Source organism: Pteropus vampyrus, unplaced genomic scaffold (assembly GCF_000151845.1).
Source record: "Pteropus vampyrus isolate Shadow unplaced genomic scaffold, Pvam_2.0 Scaffold142, whole genome shotgun sequence".
NCBI lineage: Eukaryota > Metazoa > Chordata > Mammalia > Chiroptera > Pteropodidae > Pteropus > Pteropus vampyrus.
Window position 1 is genome coordinate 1,000,126 of NW_011888923.1, and position 14,922 is coordinate 1,015,047.

At 60.0% G+C, this 14,922-nt stretch overlaps 1 protein-coding gene and 1 pseudogene across 1 annotated transcript in view; one reads left to right on the plus strand and one right to left on the minus strand.

Annotated features, from left to right (window-relative positions):
- Positions 1-14,922, minus strand: part of CAMTA1 (calmodulin binding transcription activator 1) — a 572,496-nt gene that overhangs the window by 156,378 nt on the left and 401,196 nt on the right. The gene's annotated exons all lie outside the window — the stretch shown is intronic.
- LOC111744860 lies at positions 10,809-10,926 on the plus strand (annotated as a pseudogene).

Genomic DNA, 14,922 nt, shown 5'->3' on the forward strand with positions numbered 1-14,922 from the left:
GGACGCCAGCCCAGGTGGCCCCTGCAGAGTCCCTAAGCTCCGTGCCCTTACTTCTCGAGAACCAGACTGGCCTGGTCATATATTGGGGGACATGGGGACGAGATCCCAGGGTCCACGCAGGCTGCCTCAGCCTGGTCCCCAGCCCTGTCCTTTTGGAATATGCTGCTTTTTCTGCCTGGAATATTCCTTCCTCTTAACCCATCAATCCCATGTAAGAGGCTCAAGATGGGCCAGGCCAGGCACCCAGGGGAGCAGCACAGCTTGATGATCCGGCTGTGTGTGAATGCAATCGGCGGTGCCTTGGTCATCAGGGCGGCGACGGTGGCTTCTGGTCCAGAGGTCCCCTCGCCCCAAACCAGGGAGGCGGGAGTCCCAGGATGGTCTGCAAGGCTAATGGGGCCCTCGGGGTTCATGGTAGAGCCCTCCAGGACGAAGACCCAAACTCAGGACCTGTTTCCAGAGCCTGCTCAGTGCTCTCCCATGGAGCCCGGTGAGCCAAGGGCGGCGGATGTCAACTGCACACAGCTTGGCCTGGTGCTGGCAGCAACGGAAGAGGCCGATGATCAAACACGATGGGGCCAGAGCCGCAGCCACATGGCCAGGGCAGTTGAGCTGACACTATCACTTCAGTTTATCTCGCCTCATTGACCGGAGGGGCCTCTCGAGGGAAATATCAAATTTACAAAGAGAGAACCATTTACACCTCAGCAAACACCCCTCTTATTATCCCTGAGGAAAAAAAAGAGAAGCGAGGACTTTGGGGGCCTTGCCTGCTTCCTACTGTCAACCCCGAAGCTTTGCTCCCTGCGGGTGGAACGGGCCTCACGGCACGCACCCCGCAGGTGCCGGCAGGCACGTTTGGGAGCTGGGTGGATAGAACCATCAGCTGCCGAGAGTCAGAGGCCTGGCCTCGGAGCCACAGACAACCCGCAGACGGCTCTCCACCGAGAGACCCGCCCACGCGGACGGCACTCGTAGAGGGTCTGTGCCTTCACCACGTCCCCAAGCATCCCCAAGTCAACCTCCGGTCCTTAATCAGAAACGAGACAGCACCGCCCTAGCAGGCTGGCTTGAGAACACTTGCTGGCCCTTGGGAGCCTGAATGAATAAACGTGCGCGGGACGCGGGATGCGGGACACAGGGTGGGAGGCGCAGAGCTTCTCCCCGCTACACCTGAGGGCGGGCCGGGCCGGGCTCCACCCACAGGCACCGGGCAGAAATAAGGCAGGGGGACAGCTTCGCCAGGAGCGGGGGCGATGGCCCAGCACCCTTAACCCCGTCGGCCCTCATGCAGAGGCACCTAAAGGCGACCTCCTTGGCCTGAGGAGGCGGGTGCGAGATGCCGGCACAGCCAGCACCCTTCCCCAAGCCTAACCCCGACCCCGGGGAGGAAACGCACGATAATGGGAAACACTTACAAAGGGAAGGGAGTCTATTTCTCCTTAACTGTTTCTGGCTGCACAAAATTCTGAGAAGCGATTGAAGGTAAATTGCTTGGTTTTCAATTTTAAGCTGCACTTATCCAAGCACAATCTGTCTTCCCTGATAGTGGCAGGAAAACATAAGCACCTGGCACTTGTCCTGGTGCCTGACCCCAGGCGGGACGAATCCCCGATTCGTGACCGGAAGACGGCGTGCCTTGAGCAAGTTCGTCCACACGCGGGCTTGCCCCTTCTCTCTCCTTTGGGCAAATCTCCTGCCTGGAGGCTGTTGGGCTGGCTATGAAGGCGGCACCCAGTGGCCAGCCTGGGGGTGCCCAGGTCACGGCAGGAAGGGGCAGCAGCCCACCTGGCCAAGGCTCCTGGGGGCTCTGGGGTTCCTCTGCCGGGGAGTGACCCGCATGGTTGTTTTGGCCACGGGGTGCTCAGAGCTCCCTGGATGTGCCGCGCTAGGCTTGAAAGTCCAAGTCCCGGGGTTTGAACCCCAGCCCCTGGCTCTGCCACGCGGCCCTGAGCTCGCCAACTGCTGCTCCCCGCCCATGTCCCCAACCGTAAAACGCAGGTAGTGAAGGTGGCAGTGAGGGTTACGTAAGCCCACCCCACAGAGCCACTAGTGTAGCCGAACCTCCAAACATTGGATGACGTAGATGTTAGGCGAACTTTGGCCTCTTCAGGCCCCTCCTCATCCCCAGAGCAGGGGATGTTCCCTGCTCTGGCCCTCAGTCCAGGCCTTCTGTGCAGAGGGCTGGGGGCTGCAGACTGCAGAGGCCCCTGCCCGCAAACCCAGCAGAGCCTGGGTCCCCCGGCAGGACCATGCCAGCTGTGGGGGCTGGGGGGCAGCAGGACTGGGGTGGGAGCCACCAGGCCAGCACCCCGCTGTGGCCTCCTGACCTGGCCGGCACACGCTGAAGGAGCAGAGGTTCCCGCAGAAGCCGAGGGCTCGGGGAGGCCAGGTGCCTGCAGCCTGTCTGAGGTTCTCATCTCTAAGCACTTAACGTGAAGATAAATGGACATGAAAGGAGCTTTTCCCCCTCAACCATGTAAACACGGAGCAGCAGACGAGTAAGTCACATTAGGTCTGACACGTGGAGGCTGTGAGGTATGACTCACCCTGATACGTTTAATGTATAATTTAGAAACATATCATCAAAATGGGAAAAAAGGGAAGAACCTCTTAAATAACTCTGAAAGATATTCAGCTCTGAAATCACGGGCGGTTAGAGCTGAGTGTGTGCAGCCAGCTCCCTGGCAGGTAGATGCGTCCCCCACTCTGAGTGAGTGGGTTTAGATGGATCCTCCAGCTCAGTGCGTTGGAAGGGAAGATGGCCAGAGCCCACCCTGGGCCACTGCCGGACCGAACAGAGACCCCTGCAGGGGCCAGGCCGGGTGTGGACAGGCTGCAGCCCTGTCAGGCTGCAGGCTCCGAGGGCCCCCGAGGCTGGGGGGCGGGCAGGGGGCCCACCTGAGGTTCCTCCCCCCTGTTCCTGTCAGGGACACCTCTTCCCTCTCACCACACAGAGATGGCTGGGGGCGGGGAAGGCATGCAGATGGAGTGGCCTGGGGACAGGAACCACTCCCAGCACTTACGTCCCTCTCTTCCTGGGAGCTGGTGGTGGGTGTGTGGGGGCGGCAAAGCAGGCTACAATGGCGGGGGGTGGTCAGGGACGCCATTGGTCTTAGCCTGAAATATCTAGACCACCGTTCCATGCAACTGCCTCCCCAACAGCAGGATGGGGGAGCCCCCATCCAGGTCACGATTGTAGTTCTCTGTCTGTCCACCAGGCAGCTAGGGCGTCAAAGCATTGGTCCCTGGCTCAGCCACCCGCCAGCCACCGCACTGAGCCCTGCTGAGCCCGTGTTGCTTCCTCTGTGATGTCGTGGGACTGTGACACCCCCACCCTCGATGGTGTGAGGATCGAGTGGGACCCCCCGCCCTCCCCAGGAGACAGTACCAGCAGGTGTGGCAGGAGGGGAAGTCTCTCTCCTCAGGTGCGTCTGCCCAAGGAGCCCGGGGCAGAGCTGACATGGGACAGAGGCTCCAGGGCCAGCAGCTGAGGGGCCGCTTAGGGCTGGGGCTGGGTGCAGGGGTTCACAGTCCTGGCTGCTGCCACAACCACCGGGGCACCAAGGCACCCTATCCTGGGTCTGCTTGGGGACCGGCCACGATGCCGGTGTTGTTCGAAAGCTCCCGGGTTGTTTTCCTGTGGCTCCGGGGTGTAGACTCCAGCCTGGAGGCTGCATAGCACCCTGGGGCAGGTGGGAGTGTGGGTTTCACCTGAGTCCAGATCAAGCTCCTTTTCCAGCAAAGGGGAGGACTCGGGTATTTGAACCAAGGACGTCGCTCTAATTTCTGGAAGTTTCGCCTTCCGAGCATGTCCATGGTCACCATCTGCTCCGCTTCAGCACAAGCTGTCAACACCCACGGGTGGCACAGACCAGCGACACCACTACGGGAAGGAGCTGGCCATGGTGCTAGGGCCCCGGGTGTCCCGGGGACGGACACGAAAGATGGCGGTGGCAGGAGGAGGCCCTGGCTGGAAACGGGAGCCCCCCCCCGCGACGCTCCCCTTTGCTCCTGCAGATGCCTCTGTCCTCCGTCTGAGTCCTCCCCAGACCCCGCTGCCTCACCAGGAACCGCCCCGGCTCCCTCTGCCTTTCCAAATGTCCTGAGGATCGCTGGCCTGGGCTCTGTGCCTGCTCCGGTGAGCACTTCCGAGGAGCTCTGCCTGGGGTGTGGGAGACACAGAGGCCGAAGGCTCAGCTCGGACCGCCGGGCAGCTGGACACGGGTAAGACAGCGACATCGCCAGACCTTGCACACGGGTAAGAGGGGCTGAGTGGGGAGGCGGACGGTGCGCTGGGCGGGGGCTGACTGAGCAAAGGCCCGGAGGCGGGACGCTTGCAGTGGGTTAGGGACCGATGAGCTGTGTCTGCCAGCTTGTCTGAGCTTCCGTGTAACAATCCGTTTCCCTTTACACCCCAGGATGCACGAACTGGGGCCTCTGAGCTCCGGCAGCCCCCCTTTTGTCCCTGGAGGCCATCTGCTCTTCCCCTCCTACAGCTCAGCTCGCTCTCCACCCTACTGCCAGCATAAGCCATGTTCACACTCTTCCTGGCTTCCTTCCTCGCTTGCAAAGGAACTCCAAGTCTGTCAAACCCAGCTGAGTCCATCTGCCCCCTGGTGACTTCTGCGGGCTTGCCACCCCCGTGTCTCCTCCTTGCGCGGCTGCTGGAGGTACACTGGACGTTCCTCAAACACTCCGTTCACTCCGACCCCAGGGCCTTTGCACATGCTCTTCCCTCTGCTGGAGTTGCTTTTCCCCAAGTATATCATGGCCCATTTCCTCCCCTTCACTCAGGTCTCTGCTTAGACGTCACCTCTGCAGAGGAGCCTTCTCCGCCAGTCTGTCTAAAACCCTGCGCGACACCTTCTCTCTGTTTTGTTACAGCATTTATCACTCTCTGGAGTTATAGTACAGGCCCACAATCCAATTCCAAAATCCATAAAGCTCCGGAAACCAAAACCTCGTTCATAACTCATCTGGGGGCAAAACGTGATCTGAACTGACGTGAGGCTATTTATAGCCTCGGTTCGTCCCTCTCGGTGTGAATATTCATACATCTCACTGCAGAAATATTAATGCGTTTGATTACGGAATGTTACTCCACACCCCGCCGGGGACATTACATAATATACAGTTTATGCACCAAACTACGTTCCCAAAATGCAGAGTCTGAACACCCAAAACAGCCTTCTAAGCCGTGGCGCTACTGGCATCGCGGGCTCGATAACTCTGTGGTGTGTGTCGGGGAGCTGTCCTGTATATCGTAGGATACTGAATAGCATCCCTGGCCTCCACCTGCTAGATGCCAGTAACTGTCCCTCCAAGCTGTGGCAGTCAAAAATGTCCCTAGACGAGCTGTGACAGTTGAGGAACACTAACTGAAGCACGTCTGGCCTTAGGAGTTTCGAATGAGGCGTGTGGACCTCTCTCTATTGATCTGTGTACTTGTGTGGAATGTGAATTCCCCAGGGGCAGAAATCAGACCTGTTCTATTCTCCGCTGTGCCCCCAGCATCTAGAGGGGTGTCTGTTGCCCAGTTAGCACTAAATAAACAATTGCTGCATACAGAAATGAAGGATTCTGTGGGTCCCCCAGCAGGCCCTTGGGGCCCTCACGCCCTGGGTTTATCAGAATGCTTTTCAGATGCCCCCCCAGCAGCAGAGGGCAGGGGACACCCCCACTGTCCATCCTGGCTCCTCTCCAGGGATGCCATAGTACCCCTAGGGGTGTGGGGCCCTGGGCAGCTGCCCAGCTCCTTCATCTGACCCCACTGCCACTAGGCAGTCTGGACATTGCTGTCCTCAGACCATCGATCCTGAGGGTGGGGACGATGACTTGTGCCCACTCCTTGGGAGGCGGTGCCTTCTAAGGGGCTCGACACTCATCTGCTGTGTGGAGTTGAATTACCCTTCACCTTCTCATGAACCCGGTAGAGGTCTGGGTGCATGGAGGGCCTCGTGGGCCAGGGCCAGAGCCCCCGAGTGAGGTAGCAGGAAGGGTCAGGGACAGGCGTCTTTGGTAAGCCTTGGTCTCTGGCTGTTGCCCCGAGAAGAAGCGCTCAGAGCACATTACACAAGGTGGGACAGGTTACTGTATCCCCCTCACATCTCTGTCTGGTGATAGCTCAGCCTCTGCTTGCTTACTCCCAGTGGCGGGGGTCTCATCCCCTCCCGGGACAGCCTCGTCTGCCAGAGAACAGCTCTAGCCATCAAAAAGACCTTCCTTTCCTTGGGCCGAAACCCCACAGCCGGACCTGCTGAACCCGCCCTGTTTTCCAGAGCTCAGAGCAGCAGACCAACCCCCGCCCCCTCCCCACGCACCTCAACGTTTCTGGGATACTCAGGCTTCTTATTTCACATCCGCGCAGGGCCCCCGGAATTCCTGACTTCCCCGGGACAGTCTCAGTTTTAGTCTCTGCATTTTATCAGCAGCACCCCTTTCCTTCTCCCTTCATCTGGAGCTTCTAGTTAGCGTCTGTCCCCTCCCCCAATTCCCCCATGACATGGGACTGAGTCTCCTGTTCCCCAGGGCACTGGGCGGGCCAGGGACGGCAGGCAGGCAGCCGGTAGAGACCAGTCTTCCCGCTAAAGACGAAGCCCCGCCTTCGGAGTCTGTCTGGCTGAAGTCCACCGAAGGTTCCAGAGAGCGTGTGCTCAAGGCCTGGGTGGGGCCGACAGACAGGTGATGCAGAGTAAAGAGGGGGTGGGCGGGGGTGAGGGTGGCTCTGTCTGGGGCATGTCCACGGACCCCATGGCAGAGGCTGCGGTTGTCCCCACTGTCCCTTCCCTTCTCCTGGGCACACGGCCGCCTGGACTAAGATGACACTTCCCAGCTTCCTTTGCACTTAGGTATGACCATGTGACTAAGCTCTGGCTAATGGCGTGTAAGTGAAAGGAAGTGTTTTTTAAAAGGAGGCTGTGTGCCTCTCTCCTTCTTGGTGAATGGGATGCAGACGTGATGGCTGGAGTAAGAGCAGCCACGTCAGAGGCTATTATGCACGTTGGATGGCTGCATGGTGGGACGCCAAGACAGGAACCGAGAAACGACCGTGCTAGCCTTTTAGAGTCTCTGTTAGTTTAGGTTTTCTGAATCCACCTGTATCCAACTCGCAGCTGAATCCAACCCAGCGCAACCAGAGCCCACGCAGGTGTTCCCACTGGGGAGAATCATAGAAGACCCGTTCACGGCCACACCTAAGGGTGCAGGGCAAGGGGGCCGGTGAAGTTCAGGGCGGTGAGGCCCTCAGGAGCGGGGTGGGGAGGGGAGCTGAGTGGTCGGGAGGCCCGTTACAGCACGGCATTGTCGAAAGGATGGAGAGAGAGGATGTCCGGGCACATAGACAGGACATCCCTCCGTCCTTCCAGCTCTTTCTTTTTCCACGCAGCTGCCTGTGGGCTCCCATTTCTGGGAGGTCCTCGTCCTTGTGGAAAGAGGTCTCTGCTTTTCCGGGAGGCAGGCTCCCAGAGCAGGCACTCCTTTCTGGGGATCGGAGCCAGCTCCCCGCATTGCTGAGAGTTTCAGAAGCAACGCCTTCTGCCTGCCATTCTCTGGGAGGCTTGCGATAACGGAGCAAACAGGCCCGAGGGGAGGCTGCTGGCACACTGTCCACCGTCACGGGCTAGGCGGCTTCGCGGCACCCTACAGCGACCACGGGAGAAACACGGGGGAAGCATTCCTGTCCTCTTGTGACAGATGAGGAAGCTGAGGCACAGCTTAAAAGAGCTGCTCCAAGCCCCCAGCACGGAGCTGGAATCCAGCTCCGAGCTGTTTGGTGCAAGCTCCTTCGGTTCCAGGAAACTGGCAGCAACAGGCTGCTGACGAGAGGGAGGCGGAGGTCCAGGGAGGGTGGGGGACTCGCCCAGGACGCGGGGTCGGTGTCCCCACGGGGCCGTGGCCGTGCTCGGCCTGGCCTGCCTCCGAAGGGCCGGCCCACGGCCTGGTGGAGGGCCAGTGGCCCCTTCGGCGGCTCTCCCAGGCACTGGCCTTGGCGGCCTCGCCTCCTGTGTGCTGGCGCCCGGCCCGGCCATTGTTTCTGTAGTCTCCGAATTAAAACCCCATTGCTGCCCCTTCCTAGGTAAAAAGAGTTAATTTTCAATTCGAGTGTGTGGGAGGGTATCCCCGGGGAACATAGTAATGAAGCCGCTAGTGCTAGTTGCAAAACAAATAGATAAATCAATGTTTCAATTTTCTCCATGTGAGAGACCGGGCTGCAGCTGCTTAGCCATGCTGCGGGCTCTGGGAGGCAGCCGTGAGCGCCAAGGAAGCTGCTGGGGTTTGAGCCACATTAGAATGACAACCAAACTCACAAGCTCGGGGCCGAGGCCAGAGCCCCCCAAGCAGGCAGGGGGCAGAGCCGAGGACCCAGCGGCACCCGCGGCACCAGCAACACCCAGGTGAGGGCCGTCTGGGCCCCCCTGGAGAGGAAAGGGGGTGCCTGCCTTCCCTGGGCCACCCAAGAACCCCAGCTCGGCCCAGCCCCGCCAGGGCGCCGCCACCCTCGACCGTGCATCTGGACACGCGGCCGAAGGGCTCCGTCCTCACACGCGCCCTGGCTCCCGGCACCCTGGGCCCCGAGCACTGCTCAGCGTTCTGTTTCCTCAGTGGCCCGTCGAGGCAGCTTCTGTTGTCATCCCCATTTCATAGATGAGGAACCCGAGGCTCGGCACGGTTACGTGGCTTTCCCAAGGTCCCGCGGTCAAGACGCGGCATTTCCCACTGTCTCACTGAGCACCTCTGTGTGTGAGGCTTGCGACTGGCATGGGGTCTGGGAGACGCTGGTTGCGGGGTACCCAGACTCACGAAGCCCAGGAGGGGTTTTGCATGAGGCTTGGCCCGGGGTCGGCCCTCAGGCCAGGTGCCTGCAGGCGTGGCAGCCGCTGCCGTCACCAGTAACGGGTGCTGTCATCAGACCCTGACACAGCTGCTTGAAGCCGGGGCGAGCCGGCGGGCCGACCGCCCGGGCCTAGCATCGGCGCACTGTGTCCGAAGGCCTTTCGGAGGCCGTCTGTCCATGACGAGGGACCGAAAGCAGAATCACGAGACGAAGCCCAGCTCCCCGGCCACGGCCCTCTCCCCCTCCCCCCCGTGAGGCCTGCTCTCCTGATTTCCATCTGGCCACACTGTCCCCTGCCCACACGCCCCCCACCCGGGGCCTTCCGAGGTCCCGTGGGAGCTCATGCGATTCCCACATGCGGCCAGCTGTGTCGCCCACGTGGGCGGGTCCACACTCGTTAGAGGCTCCTCCACATGTGGGTGTTCTGTCTGCCACCTGGCCCACGGGAAAAGGGCCGCCAGTCTCCGTGGCTCCTGTGGTGTCTGCCATGCCAAGGTGGGGCACGCGGGTCATGTGACCCCTTCACGGCTCCCCGCGCTGGAGCTCAGCCCCCATGCACCCCTTCGCTGCCCGACATTGCTTCCTCCCCTGGGGTTCCCGTATCCACGGGGCTCTGTGTCTGGAAGGCCCCTCTCTCTTCTCCACTTTCCCACTTGAAAGCCCCGAAGGTCCTGCCCCGATGTCGCCCCCACGCAGCCCCGGCAGAGCCTTGCCCGTCGGGTCTGAACAGACGGACTCGTGCCCGAACCTCTGCTGCCTCAGACCCTCTCTGTCTCCTCCCTCGGACTCGTCCCCCGAGGGCAGGGACGGCCTCTTCCGGCCCAGCAAGCCCCAGCTCCCAGTCCCACGCTTGGCTCAGATGTGGCCCGGGAGCTGACTGCCACGTCCCGGACCCCAAGAACTGCATCCAAGCCGGGGATGAAAGAGTCCAGGAATTTAAGAAAACGGACTTCGGAGTAAAACCAGTCGGAACTGAGATCTTGGCTCTGCCACCACCAAGTGGGAGCCTGGAAGTTCCCTGAACGTCTCTCTACCCTCGCTCATCTCCTAGGCAACGTCGGGAGATAACCGGGCCTCCTCCGCGTCATGAGGTCGCGAGAGCACGCATCCTGACGTCCGGGGCCCCGTCGAGGCCGCCACCGTGACTACTGGCGTATTGTGATGGCACGGACCTGCGTCCTTTCTGGAAGCTGCTCTGACTTCTCCAGGCTGCACGAGGGACAGCAACCACGTCACTCACCGGTCAGGTGCCCTGTCCCTGTCCTGGGGAGTCAGAGGACTGAAGGTCAGCCCAGGTGCCCCCAGAACATGCCCAGTTTCCCCTGGGCAAAGCCCCTCTCGATTCTCAGCCGCTGCCACTCTCCCTCAGCACTCAGGTCTCGAGCTGGCCTCTCGGTGGCAGAGGACAGCCCTTTCTACCTGTAGCTCCTTTTATAAACCTGAGGCTCCATGCTCACTAAGGTGGGAAGGCTGAGCTGAGCCTGCGGGCTGTGCTCCCTGGGGCACGGGGTGCAGGTGGGAGAGCCCCCACCTGGGGGATGAGGGATGTTCTGAATTCCTTGCCTCGTTTCCATGGGGCCGTGGCCATCTGTCACTATGGAACCAGGAGCAACTTGGGTCCATGCCCTGCGTGCTGGGCACCTTGTCCGTGAAGGCAGGTGGCCTGGCCTTTCCCCAGCAGGGGCTGTGGGATCCCTGGGTGAGTGGCAAGGAGCCTCGCTGAGGCGGGTCACTGGGCGAGGACGCGGGAGGTGGCCACATGCGGCTCAGTCCTTGATCCCGCTTGGAGACCCAGGGCCTTGGCTTTCTCCTTATGAAACGGGGGTCCCAGAGTTGTTGACACACAGGACTCTGCGGCAGGCCACACCTCCGTCGTCCTTCCCCCCCGGCTGGGAGCTGGAGAGCAGCTGGGTGTGACCACCAAGGTTTCCTTAGTGGTATTACCTAAACCATTTCAAGAGAAGTCTGAGCAGTCTTTGCCCACGCCGCCCTGAAGTGCCCGATCCTGTCTGATCTCGGAAGCTCAGCAGGGTCGGGCCTGGTTAGTACTTGGATGGGAGACCACCTAGGAAGACCAGGTGCTGTAGGTGTTTAAAAAAAGAGAGAGACAGAGATGTGAGCAGGCGTGTGTAGGAAGGAAACAAAGCAGCTGCCAGGCCCTTTTGGAAGCTAGGGTTCCAGGGTCAGACGGCTTTGGGAAGCACGCCTGTTATCCCACTTGGGGGTTCTCAGTGTGATGCTAACATGTTTTTGGGAAAACCTGTCAGGCTTGTTTTATCCAGTGTTCCCCAAAGTCACCTAATCATGGAACCCTGTTTTTGTGGGACGGTAAATAACCTTGAAATACGGTTTTGGAAACGATGCTCAAGACCAGGGGTTGGCAAACTGTAGTCCACACGCCAGATCCGACCCCCTCATCTGCTTTCGGAAATAAAGTTTGTTGGAACACAGCCAGCCCAGCACAGAATCATTATCGGCGGTGGCTCTCCTGCCACAGAGAGGAGGCATCACGGCAGGGACCGTCAGGCAGAACATACCATCCGACCCTTAGAGAAAAAGTTTGGCTGACCTTTGCTTTAGTCCAAGGCCTTAGGAGACTATTTTAAAAATATGCAGGCTGGTGTGGGTATAAAGAAGATCAGTCCATTTTTATACCACCAGAAGCATTTCCAGTGAGGAAAGAAATCTGATTTAAAAAAAAAAAAAAAACCAGAAAAACCCGCATCTCATATTCCAAACACAATCGCAGGCTTGTGTCTGGCTGGGGCTTTCCTCCCGGAGGGCTGGTGGTGGGAATGGCCAAAGCAGGTGGAATGCCTGTGCATCGCAGCCAACCAGGAGGGGGCGCCCTGGCTTGTGCCAGTGACAAGGAGATGCCTGAGATGCCTGTGGTTCTGATCCCTCCTGGGGAGGCAGGCTGGGAGGGGGCAGGGCATCTCCACCAAGCTGGTTCATCTCAAAATACATAAAAACACCACTCGGAAGACTTGCGAGCCTGTGGGCACATCTCGCTCTGCCACCAGGTGTGCTTCCGGAGCGCCTCGGGGGGCCACTGCCCTAGACAGCCAGAGGTGACAGGGATCTGAAGACCTTCTCCAGGCCTCCGACCTCGTAGCCGGGACACGCGATGCCAGCCTTGTGGGTTCTTCGCATCGATCGGTCTCGGGGCTGCTGCATTCTCTCAGCGCCCCTAAAGCTCGGCCCATCTCCACTTTCGGGGCTGCGAGTCACAGCCTTACCGGCAAGTGCCGATATTCGCAACTGATTATCCCTCACGCTTCTTCCTCCGTGCTCTGGTGGACCCCTGCCAGACAGACCTCCCTCAGATATGACCTTCATGGTGCCACGCTCCTTCCCGGGGATTGTCGCTGGCTCCCTAGTGCTCCGAACACTCTCCATGACAGGGCCCCATTCTGCACCCTAAGGTGCTCACTGTCCCCCAGTGCTGCAACCTGAGCCTCCCTGCAGTCAGGCCTTGATCGCTCTCGCTGCCACCTGCCTCCCTGAGCCAGAATGGGCACAATGAACACATGACAAGCGCGCCTCACCGTCCCCTGCCAACACCGGAGCCAGACGCTGCTCACCGGTCATGGCACTCTGTCCCTGAGCCAGAGCTCAGACTCAGAAGTGATGAACCCTATTTGCCATTGTTCATCTGGGATGGAAACTGAGGCCGTGGGAGGGAAGGCAGGGGCAGGGGCAGGCCTCGAGCTCCCGTTTCCCTCTGCCTGGCCCAGTGCTCTATGCACGACGGGCTGTTGGCAAACGTTGGACCCACATGCTATAAACCGGATCCTGCCTCAAACGAGCAGGAGGGATTCAGCCCTGAAGGAGCCTGAGATGCCAGGACGAGGCCCGAGCCACCTCCTTTGTCTGCTCAGCGGGTGTGATTTTGACGCCCTAGAAGCAGGCAGGCATCCGTCCGTCCCCAGAGGCTGATAGGGCTGCTTGGAGAAACGAGTTAAGTGCAGAGGCTACTGAGTCACGTGGCCTTGGGCTTGAATCCTAGCTCCTAGGGCTGTGGGGCTTGGCAAAGAATAACCAAACGATGTCAGCCCTTGGCCAGCCGCGCCCCTGGGGCGAGTCGTTTCATGAGCTGCCCCTGCACGCGGAGCGAGCAGCACACGGAGTCACTGGGCCCGCTTTACAGAGGAGACCACAGGGCCACGGAGACAGAGGGAGAGCTCGAGTGTGCAGAGGCAGGGGACAGGCTCGCAGCCACAGCCCAGACAGCGACACTGTGCTGTGGGACTGTTACTGAGTTACTCGTGCCCTTCCCCAGGGCCTGAGGAAGCCGAGAGCCGGTGGCTCTGGGGCCTGTGAAATGACAGTGGCAGCTGGCCACAACGCTGGCTGTCACGGGGAAGCCTGGAACTCGGCCCCATCTCGGCCGACCTGAACCCTTGCCTCTCTCTGCCGACTCCTGCAAGTCCAACGACCTTCCCGGGAAAGGAAAGAAGGCTGAGGGTTGGCAGAGCTGCCTGGGAAGCCAGCCATGCAGAGAGGGAGCTGAGTAAACAGCCCTCCCCTTCAGAAAAATGACCCTGCTGGTCCCGGAGTTAAAAATAGAGGCACATTGATCCGGGCTGCGCTCAGCGTGAGTTATCAGAGCTTCATTGGCAAAATGACTGGCTCGAGTCAGCCCCTCGAGTAATTTATTTTTCTCCTCCGCTGGCCAGGGAGCGTCCCCCGCACATCCTGGGCCATGCAAACGAGGCCCATGTGTCCCCCAACGCCACGGCTCACTCGCCAGGTGCCCGAACCCGGTTCTGTCTTCGGAGGGGACAGGGGCAGCCTGTCCTCTCTAGTTCTGTTCAGACACTGCCCTGGTTCCCCGTAATGAATAACATCTGGAAAAGTCTGCCTTGAAGGCCTATTTCACAAATTTAGGGGACCGGCTCGCAGCCCCCAGCCCGAGGCTTAGAGCTCAGCACATGGCACTGCGTCCTCTCCCGTCATTACCTGGGTGGCCCTGCAGCTGTGGGCACCTGAGTCTTCTCTGGACCCTGGAGGTAGTCAGACCTGGCCCCTGGCCTGGGTGGGCTTGCGGGCTTCCTGGAGGGGCTCCCAGGAGCTGAGGCTGGGTGTGGAGACCGCCCTCGTGGCTCATCCACTGAAGACACTGAGACTACGTGGTCACCTGTTCTGCGGGCAGCACTTGCCCCCCTAAGGCGATTCCCTTTAGCTTTTCTCTCCCCCAGCGCTGTCACCCCCACAGGAATGCAGATGTTGTCACTTAGCTGGTGTACTGGGCTAAGTAGTGTCCCCACAAAATCCATGTCCACCTAGAACCTTAAAACGTGACCTTATCTGGAAGTAAGTTATTTGCAGAAATGGCTGGTTAAGTGGGGGGGGGGTCACGCTGGGTTAGGCGGGTCCTAGGTCCACTGCCTGGGGTCCTTCTAAGAAGGGGAGACACACAGGGAGAAGGCCTCGTGCGGACGGAGGCTGAGCTTAGAGACGCACGGCTCCCAGCCAGGGGAGCCAAGGGTTGCTGGCAGCCAGCGGGAGCCAGAGAGGCCTGGAGGGTCCCCTCTCAGAGCTTCTGGAAAGAACCCACCCGGCGGCTCCGTGATTTCAGGCTCTGGCTTCCGACCTGTGAAACAACATGTTCCCGCGTCAAGGGCCCTGGTCTGTAGGACTTTGTTAGGGCAACTGGAGCCAACGTCCCCTTCCCAGAAACGCCACGGAGCGCCTGCCCAGGTGGCAGAGAAGGTCAAAGGCAGACCCCCCCCCCCCAGCCTGCAGCTGACAAAACACGCACCTTCCAAAGCCTCAGTTTCCTTGACCCTAAAACGGGAACAGCGACGGCCCTCGTGGGAGGGGTACTCACGCCTGAGGGAAAGTGCTTTGTCAACGCTACTGTGTGGCTCAGTGCCAAGGGTGTTGGTGGCCTGGGAGAGTGGGGTCCCTGGTAAGAGGGGTCCTTCAGATCCTTCCCCTTCGGCTTCCGTCCACCTGCATGCAGGGTGCTAACCCCGCGCGAGCCACTGCACTGGGCTTGCCCGGTGCCAGGATTTAAGGCCCCGTCCAGTAAGAAACTCCTTGGAACTAGAAATACAAATATGGCTCAAAATCAAGACATT